Here is a 21,377-nt window from a genome sequence, read left to right as displayed (position 1 = left end):
TGAATTGATAATTAAAAAAAAGAAAATGTTGATCAGTTCAACAGGTGTCAAGTAATCGATTAAGTGATCAACAAAAAATAATAATTCTGGAACATTATACTGACAGTAAAGCTAGTATTTATATTACTGGGAAACAGAGCAGTGGAGTGATGACATGACTTCATTGTATTGCTGTGGAAATGTATTTCCTAAATGCATCACATCAATAGATAAATAAGGAGGAAGATTTGAGTTTTCATTAACAACAAAAAAGCAGCACATGCAAATATGAGCAATCAGAAAATAGGGCGTCTTGTTAAAATCTGGCAAAATATATTTGAAAATTTGAAATTAAAGATTGGTGCTTCCTACAACCTCATATGAAATATATAAAATGTATAATAAATGAAGTGGGAAGTTAATTGGATGTTCAGCCATTTTTTTCTGTACGTTGATCACATTTCAGTCTTCTCCTGCCTACAACTTCCTGTAAGCAAAGGTTCGAGCAGCGTTTTGTCAAATATAGTCGTTGGGTGGGCCTGCTTTGTGAGAAGCAACAATGTTCATCTCTGAAAGCAGAGACACAAAGCGTGTGGGATGTGAATGTGAAGCGAGAACATCTCCAAGTCTCCAAGGAAACAAAAAAGCCCAACAAAACTGGATGTGGTTTTGTTCTCAAAAAGTCAAACAAGCGCAGAACTGGCATCTGAAACCTCTGCTGTGTGACTCTTAATGCCAGCTAACTATTCACCTGAAGACGGAACCTGTACTCGAGTTGTTTCTTTTGCTTGTTCAGTTTCTCAAAAAATACACTTGAGTGTTCCCGTGTATTGTCAGAACTGAGCGGCCGAAACACTGCAAGAGACAGATACCCACACATTGTTCTTTCACTATCCAAGAGACCACAAGTGAATCCCAAAGATTTCACATTATTGAATTCAGGCCTTATTGCACATGATGTCGTAAGCTGCAGTTCTTTTCTATATGGTAATGTTGTGTTATTTTATTTAAGTAGCTTCTGCGGCCCAATAAGTACTCACTTTGTCACTGAGCTTACAGAAAGGTCACTCATATTAATTTCACGGCTCAGTATTTCTAGGAATTATGTTGAGATACAGAGAACAATACAGCATCTTCTGATATTCATTGTTTTAAAAATATTGGCAGTGAACGTTGAGAGTAGTCACTGGACATGATCCAATATCAATGTCCTTGCCTTGAATTTTGCTGCATCACTATCTGATGTGACTGTGCACTAAGATGAGCTGCATCCTTGTGGTATCTCCGTTTGGTTTATCTAGAGTGCTGCAGGTCAAATTCTTCTAAATGTTTGTGTGTCTTACCTTTCACTTGGCATATTATTTCCTTTATACCTTATATCTCAGTACTCATTTGAAAGTGTGAGTCATGATCTGACCTGAGCATGAACTTGTGTAAATTACAATGTTCTGTTTTACAGGACACTTATCAGTTCAGCGTAGGTACTGAGCTATTTTCAAGGCCATCTCATCTTCAGCTCTGAACCTCCCTTTTGTCTTATTATCATAGTATTCTATAAACTGTCCCTTTCTCTGTAGCTCTTCATCAGACTCACCCAGAACGCCCCTGTGCGCAGGGCGCTGACCTTTCAGCTGAAATAGATAATTTTCTTAATTCTGTATTTTTATTTTAAATGATCCAAATGTTGAACCACCTTTTATTTGTTCACTTCTCTACAAAGGGAAAATAATAATATCCAGTACACACACCATCAGATGTACAAAATGACATCTCCACTTATAATGTGTCCAGTGTGTTTTCAGCGCTTTTATATTCAGTGTATTAGTCTTCCCTCTGCTCATTTTCAAGATGATTTCCTTCGTTGATCACTGAAGTTGTGAGAGTAATTGTGCGTTTTATGTGTGTGCTAGTCACTGTAAAGTGCATCTCCTTTAATCTTAAAGGTGACCGTGAAATTTGCAAGCTTTCATGTTCGGTGCAGTATATTGCTCATCAGAGAAAACTCGTGTTGCAGCTGGTGCTTGTTGTATAGTTTCACAACAGTTCAGCAAGCAAGTCAAATTTGCATGACTGAGGTGTTGTTTGTTTTGACACTTATTTGTCTCTTAGAATGAAATGCTTTATGCTCTTATACACATTCATATGAGTTGCAGTTGGTGCAGCATCTTGTTTTTCCACCACATTGTCTTTCCTCTCGCTTTTCTGAGGCAATAAACCTGCTCTTATTGGCTGTCTTTCTCAGGAGTGTAATCTCACCAAAGTTGAGCAGCATTTAATTGCTATTCGTATGCTCCTGTTATCTTCCATAGGAAGGAAGAATTTAAAATGCCTGACAGACAAAATTAGGCTTCTGTTATGTGGAAATTTATCCTGTAGTATAGCTGCTGCCCTCATAATTAGCCCTGCCAATGACAACTGCAGGCTTATTGCAAAACAAAGCCAGCGGCCTGATGCTGATGTGTGATGTGGATTGGATTGTTTTGGTCTGACACTTACCTATTCTCTTTGCCACCTGCATTATTACTGAGACTTTGAAAACTGACCTTGTCCACTGGTTCCAACACTGAAGACAGCGGTTCATTGAATTCAGCTCAATAGTTCTTCTATTGCCTGTCTCTGCCTGTTTAACAGAACCAATTAAACTGTTAATTCTGGCTGCAGTTCTGATCCACTGATAATGACTGGAGAAGAATGGAAAGCATGTGTCTAATTTTTATCCAGACGAGTCACAGGTACAAGTCAAGGGCCCGTGCTTTTTCCAGCTTTGAGGGGTTTCTCATTCAGTTAGACAAATCAGACCTCAGAGCTTTGACGGGACCCTTTCTCATCCCGCTGGCTTTGTTAAGACTTGTTCATTTCAGTCTATTCAGGTGGGCCACATTGTGTGCTGCCTCTCTGCCTATGCAGTTCATTTACCCGGGCCTTTGTTTTGAATTCAGCTTGAGATGAACCGGAGGCACTGAGTCAGAGCTAAGGCAGGGATTAGGACTACTTGTTTCACGCTTTCTTGGAGGTGGGCTAACTTTGAAAATGTCAAGGAGGGGTGAGGTGATACAACTCTATTTGAATACAAAGGCCGGCCCATCATAGCGATGATGTGCTTGGACTGCAGTCATCAAGTCGATGTGTGATTGACTACTGCAATTTATGCTACACAGTTTTACACAAACGTTTTAGGACACTCAAACAGTTAAACCCATAACTGATGTTCAACAGTTAAATTCTAAAACCACAGGCGATAATCTGCCACTGAAACAATCTCCACTCTTCTGGAAAGGCTCTCCACCAGATTTGGGAGCCTGGCTGCAGGGATTTTTTTTTTAATTTTTTTTTTTTTTTATTTGACTGTCACTAAACCTTTATTTAAATCTGGTGGAATCATTGAGGGTATGCCCTTACATTCAATGAAGTCTGGAGTGCAATTATGCAATCATTAGGCAATCTCTTGAATGAGTCAAAAGATGGCTAAAGAATCAGTTTATTAAAGAAGCAATATATCATGCCAATTCGTCTTTAAGGGCTTTATGAATAAATAAAAATGTCCATTTAGCCACAAGTATTAGTGAAGTCAGCCACTGATGTTGGGCTCTCAGTCCATCCAAAGGTGTTGGATGGGCTTGAGGTCAGGGCTCTGTGCAGGCCAGTCTGTTCCACACCAAACCAGGAGGTACATTATGTTGAAGTAGGAAAGGGTCCTCTCCAAACTGTTTTTAAAGAGGTGGAAACACACTATTACCTAAAATATCATTGTTTCCTCTTTTTAAGTATTTACTGATAACTGATAACGTGTTCACATTGTTTTGCCCAATGTAGTGTCAATTTTGACAAAAAATGTAGAAATATCAGGCTTTCACTATTTCTTCCGTTTGAATTAATCCATTATCATCCTCAGCTTTTTCAAAAAATATGCAATCTTCTCTTTTTTCAAGACAAGTAGATCTTGTTGCACTATATTATTACAGTTAAGTTTTCATTAGAAATGTCTCACTCAATGTCATGCCCACATCACGATTAATTAACACTGAATAGTATGACTCTGCAAAGTAACTAAAGTTACTAAAAAAGTCTTCAAGTGGAAGTATGCCAACAACTTCAAAATGTATATTTTGTACAGTACTTGAGTAAATTATGGTTAGCTACATTCCATCGTTGATTATTCTAAATTTTGACATAGATTTTTATTTTTACTGCAAATGTACGTTATATCAGTTCCAAATGTCAGTAATCGACCTACTTGATGACTTATAATTGCGGTATCGACTCTGAAAGAAAACACGTCGATCCCTAATACATCTGTACCTCTTACGCATGTGGAGCTAAATGTATGTAAGCCATTAAGAAGCACTCCTCAACTAATTACAGCCTTTTGGAGCAGCCAAACTTCAGTAAAAATCCCAGAATAACAAAAACCTGTAAAAAATGTACCTATGTAAACAATAAAATGAATTAATGAACAAACAAAACTAAAAACATTCCTTTTTTCCCGTCAATTTTTCATTGAAATAGGAACACATTTAACCGTCAGACACTGTCTGTTCCAAAAGTGGCTCATCTGTTTTAATTCTGAGTAAATATTCCATTCAATTTCACATTCATCCAGCACGTCGCATCTGCATCACCTTTTGTTTCCTTATTATCCCATTCTTTCCAGCACGAAAAAAGAAATCCAAACACCAAATCAAAATAAAAGCTGAAAACTCTCATTTGCTAATCAAACTTGGGACAAGGGGTAATTAATTCTTTGGAATCAGTCAATTAATTTGCATAATAAGAGGTACCATAATTATGACTTCTGCTACTCAAGCCCAAAATTGTAATTAGAGATTTAGTCTGTATTACAGCAGAAAAGCCTGTTTTTCGGGAGCTGGTTCAGAGAGGAGATTGAGCATCCGTAGCTCTGGGATGGAAACACTGGCAGAGCTGCATCGGAATAAAAGCCTTTCCTCCACAGCTCTCCTTTTGCTCGGCCCTGAGGGGAAGTGCTGGGAGGACTGATCTTCTAATCTGTAAAGAACCAAGACCTCAGCTTTCAGGGGCCCCAGTCTCTCTCAAGTCAACCAGGGCCTCTGTTCCTTGTCTTTTTCTCCCCAGCTTATTTTTTCCCATTTCCACTTGCAAGGAAATCCATAATTTTTACAGTCCGCACTGCTCCCACGAAAAAGCAGGGGTGGAGCTGGAAGATGAAGGGTTGCATTAGTGCGGTGATATTAGCTCTCTGCTGCCTGCTCACTCAGCTGTGGGGCCTTGACAGAGGGAAAAAAAATGAAAAGAAGGCAATGCAAAACATAAAATAGAATAAGGGAGGAAATGTCACTGGGTATTGTGAGATGACTCAGATCGATGGCGGCTAATCATCCACTTTACTTTGCTACATAAGGTCAATTAAAAGACTCCAGTCATTTGGTGGATATGTGGTGCTGGGCCACAAGGCAAACAGGCAGAACTTTCTTTGCTTCCACTTTCTTTAGCATTAAGGCAATCTAAGCCTTATTCATGCAGTGTGAGGCTCTGCAGCTGGCTTTAGTTTTTTACATCCCGTCCTTTTGCATATATGCAAGAAAATCAGGTCTGTGCAATAAATCAGAATTTTAGTATCAGGAGGCTTGAACACAGCCAGTAATTGAATTTCCAATGAGGTGGTAATGTGATTGAAAATCATAAAAAACTTTACAGTGGGTGGTTCATTTTATACATCTACTAACATATCAACCTTGTTGTCATGCTGCCGAGGTGAGCACTTACACACCGTGTTTAACTACAGAGCATCTCTATTCACAACATGATAAAGAAGCTGTCGAGAGGTTTTAACCAGACTGAGATATACACTGTGAGCCACACTAGATTGTGTCTCGCTGTCTCTCTCGTCGTATTTCTCTTGGTCTTTTAGTCTGTACTTTCTCCTCTACTTTGACAAAGTTGTGACGCATCCTAATTAGATCATTTACTCCTCGTAGCAGAGGGGGTCCCAAGCTGTTGTTTTGCAAGTACAAAAGGTCCCAAGAGTTCAAGTCCCAAGTCAAGACAGGAGATTCCCATATGATTTTTCAGTCCCAACAACTCATAATGTCTTCTTCACAATGTAATGCCATTTTAAAAACACCATAGAAACCACTTTAAAGTGTTACTGCTAATACTCATCCTTCCATTGAATTTACAACAACACTGTTGTTCCAATCATCTAATGTCAGTAACACAAGCTATCCAAAATAAAAATGGCTAATGCTTGTTAATGTTGCTAATGTTCGCTCCCTAATGTTAACATTGCTAACGTTAGCTAGCTAACTACTATGGCAGCATAGTACGCTGGCTGCGCTGGCTTGTAAAACTCAGACATTTTTTCCTTACAAACTGGCAAATACCACATGATACCAACGGCATTATACTATTTTGTAACACACTTTGTGAGAAGCTGGAACTAAACCTCAGAATTCTTACACAGAGTTTAACAAAAATCGTTTCAATGATTAATCATGAAAAGTTTTTAAGGAAACAAAATTTTATTCTGCACCTTTTTACAAGCTCTATAGAATATCAAGCAGCCTATTCTTTATATTTGATGGAATTTTGGGAGCATGTTTCCTGCCCTGCTGCATGACCAAAGCTGCTCTGTCATACTGGGTGAGAAAAACAACAGCATCCTGCACCTGAATTGTGATTGGTTAGAGGGCTTGTCTCACATTTAAGATCTTGCCGCGCTGGACATAATGCGTGTTTCCAGTCTGACAGATTGTGTGTGAACAGGCCACTTGGGATCAGCTGTGGTTCTTCAACTCTCTGTAAAAGTGTATACATGCATGGAGGTACACATAAGAAAGCATTTGCATAATCTGCAGTAACTCCACATACTGGAAAAAATTAAACATGGGAGTGCAAGGGAATGATTTCCAACTTTCTTTTGCCTTTAATCCAATCTTTAATATAATTTCAAGTGCATTTTTAAATCTGCTACACATCTTTTGTCTTCCTGTTGAGTTGGACTCTGTTTAGCTGTGCTTGTAACTCAGTCATTCATGACATAATCATAACACCCTGTCACAGGGATTTGTTCGTGTTTCCAAGTATGTAACTATGATGTTAACCTAATATGGTGATGTCATAAATAGGGCAAATTCCTTTCCACCACCCCAAGAATGTTGATGAAGCCAACATGGCACTACATTGAAGGAAATCTGTTGGTGACAGTAGCTGCCGGCCAAGGGCTGCTGCTCCCTGCCAGGGTGGAGGACGTTGTGCTGAATATGGCGCAGACTTCCTCTCATTGAGTATTAACCAAATGGTGGGAACAGCTGGAGTTACATAACAGTTCCTCTGCATTTAGTCTGCTCAGAGGGAGAAAAGCTGTGGGTGAGGGCGAACTCAGAGATGCCATTTTTCAACTGTGTCTGTGTGCCTGCTATATGTCTAAGTGTGTCCATTACAGGGGAAAAAAAGAAAGCGTGCTGCTCAGAGATGCTGTGATAGTGCGCCAGTGTTTATGTCAGCGTGCCTCTCTGTGTGTGTGTGTTGTTTAGTCTGTTATGTGAGGTAGCTCGCTTCACCGCTCTCCGGGACTGATGGGAACCTGCACTAATTCAAGCATGCACCCTCTCTGAGCAGCCACCCCCACCCTTTCATCCCCAGTCTGCATCCTGCTCTTACATGGTCACAGTCCCAGAGAATAGACCAATGAGGAATTTCTGACACTGATACAGATAATTCAGATTTTAATTTTCCTATATTTGATTTGTTAGTATTGGCAGTTCTTCAATTGAGAACCAGCACATTAGTTTTTCCCCTGGCATATACTGTTGCTTACTGCTTACTGCCACATTCTATTGTGTCATCAAGATCACTCAGTTCCTGCCTTTTTTTCATCATCTCTTTCAGAATTTTCAATTTCGTAAAAATAATGAAGGACTTAAGATTTTATTGCACACTGATTTAAGAAAATAGGCACAACAATTACTCAATTCGATCTCGACATTTGTAAGTGCCTGTGTTGGTATTATGTGTGATGTATTATCTTGGCTTGTCTTCAAATTCATCATTGGCCTAAAATCTATACAACCTGAGTTATGTACGTAAATGAACAATAATAAATCAGAAAACATTGAACTTATGTCTATAAACTAAAACAATATGTGAAAATAATGTAGAAATATGAGCAACGTTTTTCTTAAAACTATTTGAGATTGAACATAGTTAAGTTTTAGAGATGCAATTTGTTATGAAAAGAGTAGAGGCATTTTAAAAAACTCTATCTGCAATAGAAATATTTCCCCAGAGCCTAGTTTGGTATTTTTTGTACTTTTGTTCTTTTTTATTTTTGAGTATCTTAAAATGCTCAATATACTCACAACTTCAAAATACCCTATTATCACACCGCAAGTCAAGTAACAGAACAAGATCATCACAGATGTACAGCATGAAGAGGTAAAAGACAAAAGACAAAGCTTCTTGCTGCAACAAGAACAAATGCTCAAGCTGTCATGGTTTTGATTTTGGATCGATTCAAATGGAGCATGTCCTCAAGAATCACAACAACCTTCTGTGGCCAGATAAAGGGTTTCACAGAGTTGACTTATAGAAATAACTATTCAAGTATTTGTGTATGAAAAACATGTTTTAAAGGGAAAAGAATATAAGTAAATATACCTAAAATATGTATTTCATATTTTCACTTCTATATATTTTTTAAACTTTATAATTTTGTTGTTAACATATACCTTTTAAGTGCAGAAGCCCACGAATTGCCTTTCTGTATTTTTTAAAACTAATGAATAATTTAAGCTGCCTCGCTTTTTTTTTTTTTTTATCTGAAGGTCAAAGACAGCAGCAGATGCCAAAGGTAATGAACCATGACAACACTGAGATGCTACAAAATTAGCTAAATCAGCAGTGACAAAGTGTGTTTTGGCAGCACCCAGGTCCACATGAGCACCTTCAGAGACGGAGAGTGTCAACTGTCTCAGTCCGCTTCAGTTTGTTTGTCACAAATGGATTCAGGGCCAGCTGCCATCATTTGGGTACATTTAAAGTGAAGTGGAACCTACTGTTCAATTTCCCTGCGTGACATTTGTGGGGGTGTTCTGCAGTCGGTGTGACAGACAGAAGTTTAAGCCTTAAAATAAGTATTTCATAGCTTCTGTCCACTGGCTTTGTTCACTAAGATGAATCAACATCCCACGGGCCTCGCTCTGACGAATGAAAAGGAGCGCTGTACAAAGGGTCAGTGAAGGAGGTTTGCTGATGGCCTTGGTCGTCAAAAGGCAGTTAGTAATGGGCGCTGTCGTGCTGGAGACACACGTGTTGACAGAGATTCTCAGCTCCTCGGTAGCCCGCAGCGGAGGACCTTGGCCATTCAGGAACAGCAAGCACTTTACCAACTTTGAGCTTCTTTCCCCGCAGTTAGAGCAGCTCCATTCACTGTCAACAAAGGTGTTTAGTGAGGAGGAAGGGCAAAGCGGGTCAAGGTGGAAAACCCACCTGAGCATCTTGAAATGAACTGTTGCCTGTTGCCCTTGGCAACAGTGTGTTTTTCACTGTACTGTCCTTGTCTTTAAAGCAAACGAGGGTGATATTCTACAAGACTACCTCCTGGCGCACTTTAGTGTGTAGCAGTATTACAGAAGTATTAAATGAGATTCACTCAAACACACATTATGTATTTAAGGGTTGATGGTTATCCAGGCAAAACAATGAGAAAATGAATTTCATTTTGAAGAGGCGATATCGTGCTAATTTTCTGGTTTATATTTTTATTTGCGGGTCCTGGTAGATCAGGTTTTACATACTTTTAAAATTATTTAAAATAATTTTTCTCACATGGTGCATTGCTTCAGTTGCATATGTCCATCACTTAATGGGGAGGATGTAGCCAGAGTAAGGCGGGTGCGTAATATGACCTCTTTAAAGGAATTATCCATAAGGATCGTATCCTTGGCAAAAACACAACACAACAGAGGAGAACAGAGAAAAACCAAAGCAAATAATGACTCGGCAGGTTACAGCTAAAGAACACCAGGCATCATGTGCATGACTGGCAAACAGCACAGGCAAACACAAGTGAGACATAGTTTAAAGGAAATAAAACAAGGGGCAAAACAGCACGGTAACTGTCAGGGTAGTTATTAAACCGGAGAGTAGCAGCATGCATCTGGATTAATGTCTGTGATGGCAGCCTCAAAAACAGGAACAGATTAATTTGTCCAGTTGGAGTCTTATGCAACTTATTCCAGTCTCGGCCCATTGAAGTGGAATGAGAAAAAAGCCCAGGGGAGGTTTGGCTTCTGAGGACTTTATGTGTAACAGACAGCCCATATAGTGTTTGTCTAAAAGAGCTGAAATCATCTGTAAATAAATATGCTCACATAGATTTTAAATAGTTCTGTATTGTCATTATCAGATCCTTTATGTTTAAAGCTGTGACCAAGGTCAGTGTAAATTGTGTATCGGTCTGCTGTAGCTTTCCCTTGGCTTTTATATAATGGTCATCTGAAGCAGAAATGTGTGTTGTTTTAACCAAGCAGGCAACACGGCACAGTGCAGTGTCGTGGGAAGTGGGAGGCTGAATATTAAATGAACAAATGTGAACATATCGGGTAAAATGGTTTGCATAATAATGGCCACAGATATATTAGATATGTGATGAAGTCTCCCACGTGTAAATCAGGCAAAGCTTTGGAGCTCTAAAAGTCTTAAAATATGACATTTTGGTATCGTATAAAATACTGTACCTTGTCATATCTTTTATAAGCAATATTTTGTCCAGGTGCCTGCGCATATGCTTAAAGGATAAGTTCAGCCAAGAATACAATTCTGTGATGATCTGCACATCCCCATGCTGAAGGAAAGTCAAGCGAAGTTTTGTTGTCCACAAAACATTTCTAGAGCTTCACAACAATGTATTCTCAGCGTAATGCTTCACAAAATATTCCTAAACAATTAAAGTAGATTGGTTAAAAAACAAAACGATGAACGGCTCCTGAAAGCTTGTTGGGTGTAATCCTCTCTGGAATACCCACATTCCCGAATTGTTTTGAAAAGACGTTATTTACATCATTGACACAAAGTCTCGGGAATTATGGACACTTGCATTACACCTGACGGACTGTATGAAGCCATTGTATTTTTTTTTTCTGTTGTTTTATCTGTTTTGGAATGCTCCAGAGCTGTTTTGTTGCGAAGCTCCAAAAAGGTTTTGTAGACTAAGAAAATTCAGCTGACGTTCCATCAGCATGGGGGTGTAGGTAACAGCTAGATTTTAATTTTCGGATTATCTTTTCACACCTTTCTCTGCTCCCTGTGTGGTTAAGAAACATATTGTGTTGGCATCATGCTTTTTTAGCACCTACAGTTACATGTTTACGAAACTTTTTTTAATTAACATTGGTTGGTGTAATCACTCATGGGAAGTAAGAGTGATTAATGAGCCCCAATGTTCCGTGTGAGTTTTCTTGTTAATGATCTCTAGCACTCTGTGGTCGTAAAAAATAAGGAAAAATCTGTTTATATGATGCATGACTATGGAAGAAATGGATTGTTTTTGCAGCCTCTTTGAGGATTACGAGTCAGTACAACTTTAGTTTCAAAGGCACAGCCCATAAATTGCATCAAAAATACAAAAGGCAAAAGTAGCTTCTTGTAGTATAATTTTTTGTCCCAGCAAGAATTTTTTTTATGGAGGAAAGAATTTAGCTTGTTTTCAGTCCTTCAAACAATTATAGCCTTCTGAGAGAAGGCCTGAATGATAGAGGTTAACAGCATATTCGCGGGGAGGACATTATTGGAAACTTGACTTCTAGAGACCTTAAATGGAAGTTTGTGCCCCGCCGGAGTAAAATATCTGGCCAAGTTCCTGTGACAGTAGTTGTAAATCAAGCACAGAATAGCCTTAAAATCTACCCTTTTCTGTTTCCTTCAGTATTTCATTTGAAGGCAGCTGACTGAGTGCCTTAAAATGAGGTTTTGGGAACTGTATCTTCAGGAAAGCTTGAATAGAAGAAAACTATCCTATTCTACTCATGTCTGTAACTGTTGACCTGCTAATGGATTTCTGTTACTCTTGTTCATGCTACGGGAAAGCTGCTGCACAAATTGCAAGTTGTAAATGACATGACAGTGTGACAGGAAGGAAATAAAAGGGTTTTGACTTTGGTGGCAGCATGTTGCAGGAAAGAACAGTGGGTACATGCTGCTTAACACACTCTTAGATAAAAACAAAACCCATGATTTTTACTCTTTTTCAACATTTCCTGTTTCCTTCAGAATCATACCATCTGACAAAGTTAGGAGTTTACCCTTCAGTTATTGGCCAGATCTTCCTCTCTGTTAACATAGCCTTTTTTCATATTTATTAGGACAACCTATCAGTTGGCGTCACACTGGAATAGCAGCTGTGACAAAGCCCTCCCTCTGCTTCTCTCTCAGTCTGCCCCAACCTTTTCTTAGGGGTCGGATCACTTGAGGATAGCTGTACCTTAAATTATCTAGCTGCTACATTTGGTGCAGCCTGATTTCACTTCCTCCTCATTTGTGTCAATGATGGACCAATCTGTGGGTTTTGAGAGCTGGGCCCTCTGCCAGGCAGCATCTTTTGCGGTTAAGCAGCTTGGCTGAACTGCACTCATATCCAAAATTGGGGGTTATTTTTAATTTCTCTTGCTCCTCACAGGATGACACTGGTTTACATACTTTCTACAATTGTTGATTATGTCCCATTGATTTTCATCCTTCCAAGTGACCACTAGTTGGTCAGTGTCAGTATTTTTGGTGGTTGTGTGTTGTAATTGCACAGTCACCTAGCTAATGCACCGAATACCATAACTGATGCTCCAATTGTAATGTAACTGTATTTTTGGAAGGATAATGTGACCACTTAGAGGGCATATAGACCAGGCAACAATGGATAATTGACCACTCAAGTTGGTAAAAGCTGCCATAGTGTGGAATAATGATATGGAATAAAGTGATGGTTAGAACAAACACATCTACAGTGCAGATGCTTTTAATGTAGATGACGTAATTCTGATTTAGCCAGACATCACTCACTGAGCTTAGCTCTCAGTTATCCGCCAATTAAATGGTAATCTTACGTCCTGATGTTCTGACCCTTCACTGCAACTCTGCCAGAAAAATCCAAAAGATGAAGGCATACCTCGTATACCTCCACGAAGGCCCAACAGTCCCTTTCAATTCAATTAAAATGTAATCCAGTATCAAACTTAATAGCCCTGTTTCGCAGTCCTAGATACCAGACACCTGAATACACCTTGGTTGTTTCCATAAAGTTCCATGATTTATGCCCTGTGAAATTAAAGAACAATGTGAAATAACTGCTTTCACAATGTTAAAGAAAGAAAAAAACAAAATTCCTGGACCTTTCGTTTACTCCGATCCTCATCAAACGTTACCGGGTTCCATTCTGGGCCAAGACCCATCCTCTATCCTAGTTCAGTAGTTTGTGTGTGACTGTTAAATGTTTTTTTTTTGCTTTGCTACTATTATTATTCTGACTTTAGAAAGATTAAACATTTGTCTAAAATGTAGGTAAGTATAGACAAAAATTGGTATTACAGTAGATGCGCATGTACCTTTAATTTTCTGCAAGTCAGTTGTTGACTTGGAAGGTTGGTAATCAGGAGAACTGTAAAGTGAAATGTAAATTATTGGTAATGGGCTAAACCATGAAACACCACAGGTGGCACTTTTTATCAAGAGAATTAAAGAGACTAATGAGTAAATTCATCTTCAACGAGTATACTAATGCTTTACAGGAGGTAAATCAGGACCCCTACTGTGCAATCATCATAAAGCTTTCCAGAAATCAATTAAGACAGGGGTAAGGGCTCAAAGCAGCTTTTGAAGCAAACCCTTCAGTGACTTAACTTGGCTATCATGTCTGAACAGTGTTAATGGTGTTTCTCATTTTCTTTAAATAATCCTGTCATGTATATCTGCATAATCTCACAATCTTTGCACAAGTTCAGTGCACCTGTTAACACAGTTAAGATGCTTATTCAGGAAAAGGAAAGGATTATGCAATTTATGTGATTGAAAGTCATAAATCACCTTGTATTATCCCTGTCAACGTAAACCGAAGTAAATTGTTAGTAATTGGTGTTTTTATGGCCCAGTCGTACGCTGCCAAAAGTGCACAGGCAGATTAAATTTTGAGAGTGTGATTTGGAAACAATGAGCTATAATTACAAGAATGTCATTAGGCATTAGCGTACATTCTGGGAGCAAATAATAGCCAGATATGAAATTTCTATCAGTGATGCATTTTTAAAGGGTAATCTGGGAGCCAGTATTGGTACTTCTGGGAAGATTAAAGCTGTAATAACAGAATTTACATCAAGACCAAACATCTCCAACAAAATTTAATGTCATGCAAAAGTTTATGGATAGGAGGATATATACTTTGCACTGTACATATATTATATTTTAGCATTTGTCATCACTAATTAGTGCAGACATTAAGACACATCAAAGTGTAGTTTTATGTTACTGCTCTGTTAATGTCAAGGTTAAATTTTCCTTCACTGCATAATTTTTGATGTTTTTTTTTTTTTCTTTATGATATAATTACATAACATGTTGTCATTTTAAAGGATATCTTTGTTCTGTATAGGGTAATATGAAGATTTGTTTATGTGCCTATATGCAATAAGCTGCAATAAGCTCTTCCTATTAAGAGATTTAGCAGAACATATTGTGTTAATTTGCCAAAGGAAACCCTAATGCCATGTTTATGTCATATGGGAATTGCAGTAATTACCATTTCCTGTGTAAATGCAGTCACCATCTGAGTTGCAATTTGGCTTGGAAAGTCTTAAGTCACTGATGTTTCTGCCATTATAATAATAGTTAATGATGCGTACATGCCTAAAACAAATACGGGCGCCCCAAGTCAGCAACAGTCCGCATTATTTTTAGACCTCACACAACCAACTCAACTCAGTCAACTGTATCTCTCAGATGATACAACACTTGGAAAGCTAAACATGAAAACCTTTCCTGTCTCGACCATATGATGTGAAAACAGGCTAACTGTTGTACCAAGGTTGGGTTGCTCTGTTAAAGTAATTGTATATTCTTATCAAAAAAGGTAGTAAAAACATACATTTTACATCCATACAACGTTTTTGTCAGACTACAGTGAGATTTAATTATTTCTGTTAATGATAATGTTTATTATTGGATGTCTTTGCAGCCAGTGGTGAGCCATTACATGAACATGTTGCCTTGACATGCCTTGACAAAATTGGTTATGTTTTCCGAATAATGTTTTAAAGAACATAAGTGACAGTGCAAACTCATGACAGTGAGTTCATCATTAGTATCTCAAGGGGAAATAATGTGCCTCATTCATGCTGTGAGAGCAATCATGGCACACATAGGGGAAAAAGACAGGGTGAGAAGGATGCTGTGGGAGAAGGAAGGAGGAGGAGGAGGAGGAGTGGAAAGGTCTCTGAGGTCGGGACTCAGGCATTGTTTCCTTGCATGCTCCAGTTCCAGCCGTCATCCTAGCTCTTTGTTTGAGCCTGAGCACAGGGGTTGTCTGGCTCCTGGGCACTGTTGCCAGAGGCTGGAAACTCAAGGGTCAGCGCATTTTCCAAACCACTGCTTTACAGTGGGCTGCCATTCAGGAAAAATTGCTCTACTGTACTCATTCAACAGGCGTCAAGCTCAGTTTGGGCTGTCACGCTCAGGCTCTGCTGATGGCCAATATGATGGGTGAATGAGCCGTCGGGCAGTGATGGAACAAGTATTCAGATCTTGTGCCTAAGCAAAGGTACTAGGAAAACAATGGAAGATACCTCCTAACAAGTAACATCCTGCATTTAAATTCCTGTGTAAATAAAATTGTTGTATTATCAGCTAAATATAGAGAATCTTTCTCAAAATATTTGAGGAGTGAATATGTCTCTTACATTATGATAGAAACTATTAATTTCTCTCAATCTTGTTGAATATCCTTATGTTCTATACAGTTATGGTGTCCTGGATTCAAACTTAATGCTAGGGACAGTGGGTTTCAGAATGAAGATATTTGTGCATGTAAACTTACTGATGTCTCACTGATTTGGCATCAGGGAACAGTAGCTATATAATTCATTTGTCTGAGGGTCCATCATTGTTATCAGAACAAATGTGTTCAGTTCTAGCAATCTGACTTGAGGACACCATCACCAATTGTAGTTGTGTAGCCACAATCACAGTGACAGAGGCTTTTTTTAAAATCCATTGTTGTCTCTGTTTGAGCTGTTTTGGTGACATTTCGGTGAAATACTCTGAAGGCTATTTTGAGCAACAGACAGTGAAGCTTCCCTGGCATGCAGGGGAATGTAAAGTTTAGATGAGAGATGGGAATCTTAAAAACATGTTTTTTTGTGTGGGAGGTCTGGTGCATAAAGCAGACTGGAGTTAACATCTGTGGGATTAGTTTGTTGTTGGTTATCGCTTGCTATGCCTGGATGACATTAAGTGACTCTAACAAGCAGAACACTAGCTTGGTTTCAACATCAAGGCCACAAAAAAGGAAAAAGTTCTGTTGGTAGTAGCAGTGGATTGCGAAGATTGGTAAACAGTCATTACCTTGGTACCCCAACAGCATGACCTGGGTGATTTTCATCCTGTGTGGGCTGACGCTTTTTCTTATTATTATATGGTGTCTATAACTCTGAGGGGACACACTACCTCATATGCAGAAACACATCATAAACCTACCCCAGAAAATGTTGCCATTTTCTATCACAATGTTTCTCTGTGGGTATCATCATATGCCAAATCGCCCACTGCTCAGCCCGACCTTATATATAGTGAGCATGTTCACTGAAAATAAGCACAAAGTGATTCGGGGTCGGGGGCAAGCAATTCTGGAGAAAGGTCCCAGGTCGTCAAATTTTGATACCCTGGGTTGGTGATACATGGCATCAGCAGTCACTGAATTGTTTTATAAGCTCAGTAAATGATAATATTTGACTGGAATTTCTCTCACTTGTCTGGGACACTGGAACCTTTCAGGACATAGGGGCCTGCACTATTCTTCTCCAGAAATCCTGCTTTCATAAGCTTATTGCAGTGGAACGATTTACCACAGTGACACCACCAAATACTGGTGTTAGCAACTTCCAAATGACTTCCCTGAGGCTACCATGAACAGATGCTATGATGCAGCTTTGCTTTACAGTCATGTTGTAATGTTTTATGCACAAACATGCAGTTCACACAAACAAAAACATATCCATTCGCATTTAAGATCTTGTAAAATAAATAAGAAATATGTGACTATGCTATAAACTTTAAATCTAACAACATAAACGCTCCGTCTAGACTCCTTGGGTGTAATCAAAAGAAAATACAGGCCACACAAACATTTGCATTTCCCTGACACACTCAACAAGCACTTGCCCCTGTGGATGGGACGGCTTAATGCCGAACCTCTGTTGACGTGATGCATCTTTGATAACCCATTTCTCTTCGACAATCTTGTTGAAATGACAACATCTCCCGCTTCACATGTCAGGAGATTTTAACCTCCATCTCTCCCTCTGATACTGGCTGTTTTTTGTCACCATCACATTTGTTTTTAATCTGTCACTGATCGTACTCTGGTGCCACAGTCCCCCATAAATCACCTGACAGCTCAGATGACTGACAATAGGAACGCATGTTTATGGGCAGAATCTGACTAGTGGTAAAGCTGACAGGCAGTAAGTACTTATTTTTCTTACAGCAGTGCTTGTATTTGCTTTCTACTTATCCACCTCTGATCCGTGAGTTCTGTCCTATGCGCAGTTTGGTTGGTTGGACAGCTGGTTAGAAATGTATGTTTGTATTTTGATAATTTGTTTAATTAGTAAAAGTAAAAAATGTCAAACATTTTCTGCTTCTCTTTGTCTTTTATGATTGGAAATGATGTGTCTTTGAGTTTTGTACTGTTGGTTGGGCAAAAGAAGCAATTCGAATACGTTACTTTGGTCTCTAGGAAGTCATAATGAGCTTTTGAATTTTTTCTCTGCATTTCATGAACAACAATATTCGATTAATCTGGAAAGACAATTGGCGTATTAATTGGGAACGAAAACAATCATTAATTCAGCTCTTTGAAATTGATGGCATGAGTGAATTTTGGTCCACAAACGATTCATAATGTTGGTAATTCTTTAACTCCTCTCACTTACTTTTCCAGCCCGTGTGGAAAGCATCATAGTTCAAACAGAAGACAGTGCTTTGGCTCTGACTCAGGAAGAATAAATGAAAATATTGAGTGTACAATACCTCATACAAATTGTACAGACATTGCCAACAGTCTTCTTGCCCCCTGTGTTTTCTCCCCGCTGATTCTTGGACAGGGAGGGTTTTATGGATTGTTCCACTACACTATGAAGCCAAGGTTACAGTGTGGCCCATCATGTCGACTTTCGTCAGCATACTCTTCAACTGCTCCAGTTCATGCCCAGACTGACCCCACTGCTACATCCAGACACTCAGACTGTCTCAGTGCCCGCTGCAGTGCTTCACTCTACTATTAACATTCTGATTGCCGTCTTGTTTCATTTGCTTGGCCAAGCACTTTATTTCCAAAAGGAGGCCGGCCTCGGTGCTGACCTTTCCATTTGCTGAGAACAGAGCAATCATTCACAAAACACACTACTAAATGTAAAATATCCAAACTGTTTGATATTGCAGGTCTAATGAAATGACTCACTTCTTTGCTGCAATTATAGGAAAAGGTCAGTGCCATAACTGATGTTGAGCTTCAACATGATTGTCCTACTTCACATTATCCAGTGCTCATGAAATATCAGTATAGGCCATATTGTGTGACATTTTGTCAGTGCGGTATTTCACACTATCAGAAACAACTAATTTGTGGAGAATGCTCAGTTTGGAGTTTTCTTTGAAATGAGTATGTTATGGTACATTTGGTCATGATTCAGACATTTATAAGATTGAGGGATATTAACGGGCCTCAGACTGTGAAAAATCACCCTTACTTGTAATTTTGTGTTTCTTTGCAAATATAGCCCATGAAATCAAGGAAGAGAGGAGAGTTGGAAAAATAAATCGTATTATAAACAGCAAAAGAGCGGCATTTGCTGAAATCTACATTGTCATTTCTTATGTCATGCGAAACTATAGTCTATGTCTAGAAAAGACAACATTAAAACAGATATTAAGATATTTACGGTAATTCAGCTTAAGTTACTCCCCTTTAAACAGTTTGATAAGGACCAGATGTCAGACTGTATGGTTTCAGGCTGTGTTTGGTGCCATGCTACTTCCACCATGCTGAGCCACATATGTATACATACAGTGCACTTCATGTGTAAGGAAATTTCTGGACATATTTCAACTTCCACAGACTGTTGATTTTGATGGCCTTTCAAGTGTGCTCCTCCTGGCAGCACTGCTTTCTGCATTCACCGCGGCCACCTGTTTGTTTTGTTTGGCCACCCAGTGGTGGAGAGGCGGGTGGTCCTGCATGCTGCAGTGATGGCAATCCACGACGCCAGCACCGATGGCTGTCAGTCAAACCATGGAGATAAACAGTCATATTTTTAACATCATCTCATGCGGGCTGTGAGAGAAGTCACAACATTTTTCTTACATTATTATGATCAGTGAATACTACATAGTCAGACCACTCAAGCCACAATACAGAAGATGTGACATGTGTGACAGATGTATGTTGGATAAAAGACCAGAGCAGACTCGAACAGAATACAGCTGTATTGTCTACAAGGGTAGTAATGATTCTTTAACTCACTTAGACATGACATGAACATGGGGAAATATTATTGTATTAACAGTGGTGCAATATCCAAGAAACAGGGCACAGTAACATACCAAAACCAGCAATGAAAGATGTCAGATCTATACCATAAAATAGGGCAGGTCTTGCAGACATTTCAGTGTTGTACTCAGAACTGTTGAACTCTGCAGCGCCTTTTGAGAGATCAAAGTCGCAAACTGAGTGAATAAAGAATGCAAACTGTCTGTCAAGATGTTCAGAGCTTTGCCTCTTGCTCTGACTGTACTAGGCCCACACAAGATCCCTGTCAGAATCACTTTGTGTCGGCATGATCTTTTTCTGCTATGCAATAGCACGCCAGTTGCTGCTAAGATTTATAGTTTGAATTGATAGACCTGATTACACTTGAACTTTAAGTGATTACTTTTACTCTATTATCAGTAAATGGCAAATACATTTCCCAAGGTAATTATAGTCACATACTGAGGCTCATTCATGCCATAGCCATAACCATAACTGCCCTAATAGACCCTTTTCGCGGCAGACATTTTGATGTGTCAAAGCAGGAAAACCAATGACGTTAACAATGGCTCATAAGCCATGTCAGTGCGTAAACTTGAACTAGTTCACCTAAGTGCAGCCATCATTACTGTTATTAATTCCACCTGTGCTTTTTCCTGCTTTGACAAGTCAAAACTTCCACTGTGAAATTGGTCTAACCTTTCATTGGGCTTTTACATTAGGTGTTAAGCAATATATCCACTAGAGAGCACCCCGGAGTCTAGAGTTTCTGACAACTATAAACTCTGTGGCGGTGGAGGAGGACGATGCGATGCCTGTTAAGACAGGGGCAAAAGCAGAGATAGTGTTGAAAATGCTGGTGGTCTGTGGTCTGTTAACTACATGGTGACATGTGGACGGAGATTCTCTTACCAGTGAGGGAAGTTGATAAAGAATGTAATTTACATTACTTTAGATTTCCTGGTTATATCTCTCAGTATCTCTCGTACAAAGTTTTTGGGTCAAAATGTTTAAATGCTGTCACATTCTCAATAGCTGGTGCAAATATCCAAAGTTCTAATCAGTCAAGTCTGGCTCATGGCAGACTCTCTGATGACAGTTTCTCCTGTAACAAGGAATATAAGTTGATCAGATAATTCACTCATCCACTTAAGAATGTAGAGTATGTAAAGCTTCTTTTAACTTGGCCATACGTTAAATCATATGGGCATATAAGTGTCAGTCAGGATCTAAGTCTTGATAATAAGGAGTGAAATTGCCGGTGGCCTATTATCAAACAGCTTTAAGTAGGCTCACAGTCGCTTTAACATTCAGCGAGCAGAGAGTCTCCAGTGTGCAACCCGGTTTCATAAATATTCATCTGCTTGCGTCGAAGTTGAGTGGTGGCTCATTCAGTATTTAGTTATGCACAGTGTTAATACATGAGATGTTTATAAAGAAGAGTGATGCAGGTCATAACTGTCAAGTCCAGGACGATTTCATCCTAACAAGACAGGTTTAGTTTCAGTGATTATTGCCGCTGTTATCATTAGTAGGAGGCGCAGTGGTAGTGGCGGGAGCTGTGTTGACAATGTTCTTTCTAAAGGTTACTTCTAGAACTGAATCACTGGCTGCCTTTGTGTTTAATATTCACCGA

At 39.2% G+C, this 21,377-nt stretch overlaps 1 protein-coding gene across 6 annotated transcripts in view; it reads left to right on the top strand.

The window, feature by feature from the left end:
- Positions 1-21,377, top strand: part of cadm1a (cell adhesion molecule 1a) — a 394,713-nt gene that overhangs the window by 24,908 nt on the left and 348,428 nt on the right. The gene's annotated exons all lie outside the window — the stretch shown is intronic.

Source organism: Acanthopagrus latus, chromosome 13 (assembly GCF_904848185.1).
Source record: "Acanthopagrus latus isolate v.2019 chromosome 13, fAcaLat1.1, whole genome shotgun sequence".
Taxonomy (NCBI): Eukaryota; Metazoa; Chordata; class Actinopteri; order Spariformes; family Sparidae; genus Acanthopagrus; species Acanthopagrus latus.
This window is presented reverse-complemented; position numbering and strand designations above follow the sequence as displayed.